This window comes from Parasteatoda tepidariorum, chromosome 6 (genome assembly GCF_043381705.1).
Source record: "Parasteatoda tepidariorum isolate YZ-2023 chromosome 6, CAS_Ptep_4.0, whole genome shotgun sequence".
Lineage (NCBI taxonomy): Eukaryota > Metazoa > Arthropoda > Arachnida > Araneae > Theridiidae > Parasteatoda > Parasteatoda tepidariorum.
Window position 1 is genome coordinate 28,405,633 of NC_092209.1, and position 2,515 is coordinate 28,408,147.

The following is a 2,515-nucleotide window of genomic DNA, read 5'->3' on the forward strand; positions in this document are numbered from 1 at the left end:
TTTTATCAAAAACTATTTAGGTTTTATCATCTGGCAATCTTTCTTTTCGCTCACATTTTGCCGCCATTCGTTGCTTCCACTCGGTCAATTGTCCGGCAAATTGTAAGGTAAGTTATGTAAAATTGTCCAAGTCTCTCTCTAAATTTTTTCAAAAATTTTCTATTAATTTTTTAAATAACTTATTTATTGAATTAAACTACTTATTTCATTCTATATTGAAATAAGTTATTTTCACGTGAACGTGGTTCTTCATTAAATAAAGTGCGTGATTCATTCACGGCTAAAAAAAAAAAAGCATTCTGGGCTTGGTTTGTTCACAAGGTTTTAAGAAAATATTATTTCATAATATTTGTGGAATTTTTTTTCTTCCTTTCTTGTTAGTATTGATTTTATACCTGCATATTGTAATTTATTTTTATAATGAATTAATTTTTTTTATAAAATAGAACGTGCTTTGGCTTAAGGCGCACTTATGTCTTGGCATCATTCTTGAATTTATTTCTTTAGGCTTCATATCTTATAAATACTGGTTTATAACATTTATATAAATATACTGTAATTGTCATAAAATTTTGAAAATTTGGTTAAGAATCGTGCTTTTATTTCGAAAAATGTGTTGTCTGATAACTTGAAAAGTAAACTTAATTTCACTTTCAGTTTGTGCGCTAGACTTTGGATATAAACGGAGCCAAGACTTTAAATTTTCTGAGTCTCTTTTTAGTTAAAGCTGATCCCTATTTAAAATATGTATTATCTACTTCATTATTCATCTAATAGTAATTAAAAGCACGTTCATAATTATTCTATCTATTGATGGACGAAACAAAGGATTTTTAATATAAAGGTATAAAACAACCAGGGCTGATTTAACACCTGCATCAAGCAAGAGCGATGTAATTTGATAATTCGAATTTTCTCCAGTAAAACGATGAAATTTTTTTAATAGTTATCTGTGTTTGTAAGAGAACACATCTTAGGATAGGATAGGTTTTTTTTATTTTATGTATTTGACATGCCACTGACATTAATCTCTTCTAATTCCCCTATTTTTAAACATGAAACAAAAGAAACTTCAGCTTTTTAGGAGAATTCCAGGCAAAGTGTCTTGAGCTGTCTGCTATAGTAATAAGGCAGCACATTTCTAATAGGGGTGCAATGGAGATTAAGTAAGTATGTGCTGCATAGCAAAGATCCTCACTGGGACCAGTGCTGGATTATCAATTAGGCCATGCCTTGGAGCCCTCTTAAAATGGAGTTTTTGAAAATAAATTTTAAAAAATTAACAATGATTGAAAAAAAAATTGAATTTCAAATATATAAATAAAATACAATAATTTTTTTACATAATGTTAATCACATTTGTTTATTACTTAGTTATTATTTATAAGTATTATTACAGTTTATGTATTATAAGATTTATCAATGTTTTTTAAGTTCAAATTAGTCATTTTGATTTGCATGCAAAAAAATTGAAGGCAATATTATAGCGAGCTGAGACTTGTTTAAACAAGAAGCAATTTAACAAAATAAAGTAAAATTTAATTTATTATTTATTTTAATTTTAAATATGCTTTCATAAATGAAAAGATCTATAAATACTTTTATGTTTCAATAAATAAAAGAAACATGCGAGAAAAAATCTGTGGGCCCCAAAAATATGAATGGCCTAGGGCCCCCGCTTATGCTTAATCTGGCACTGACTGGGACCTGGAAGAGATTTCTGTATATGTGGCAGTATAATCGCTAAATCCTGTCAACTTCTGGGCACCTCACCTTTAACTAAAGAGACCTATCCTAGCATACATAGAACTTGCCATCAGATGACTGTCTAGGGCAGGGATGGGCAAACTTTTTGGGTCGTGGGCCAAAAATCAAGAAAAAAAAGTTTGGTGGGCCGAGTAAAATCTTCTGAAATAAAATAAAGTCAATTCATCATTGAGTGCACGTCACTCTACATCAACCTTGCGTTTTTTAGTTGCCATTTTGGGATAAAAAATGTTTACAAATAACTCAAAAAGGCAGTAGCCATTTTATACATTTAATAATTTCACCATTATTTACAATGACGTTGTATGTGTGCAATCTTTCCATACGCAGTAAATAATGTTAGAACTAGAGCCGGCAGAAAAATCCGTTCGTTGGAACTTAAAACGCGTAGTCAGCCTCATGTGAAGTACAATTCACCTATATTAGATTCCATATGTCTGCTCCTCGAGAAAGACAAATACTAGTTGGAGCTAATCTACAGCTATTCTATAAAGAACTTTTGCTTTCAACATTTTACCAGTTAAAGCTGTTTGTGCTAACTATTTTAATTAATTTATGTTTTGTAGAACAAAAATAGAGAAAGTGAAAAGGTCATCAGTACTTTGTTAAAAAAGAAATCAACAAAAATAGTTTTAAACAAAGTAGATATATTCGCCACTGATCGGCTAGTTAAAATTCTGTCCGCGGGCCGGATAAAATCTTCCGGCGGGCCACAGTTGGCCCGCGGGCCGTAGTTTCCCCATCCCTG

General features: G+C 31.0%; 1 protein-coding gene across 3 annotated transcripts in view; it reads left to right on the top strand.

Moving 5' to 3' along the window:
- Position 1: 1 nt before the first annotated feature.
- Positions 2 to 2,515, top strand: part of LOC107439613 (nucleosome assembly protein 1-like 1) — a 26,995-nt gene continuing 24,481 nt past the window's right edge. Inside the window, exon 1 of one of the 3 annotated variants that reach the window (XM_016052269.4) lies at positions 2 to 107. The gene's annotated coding sequence lies outside the window, so the exon portion shown is untranslated. Of the gene's footprint in view, positions 377 to 2,515 lie in introns of all 3 variants that reach the window. The other 2 variants (XM_071182142.1, XM_071182143.1) reach the window with 2 other exon arrangements.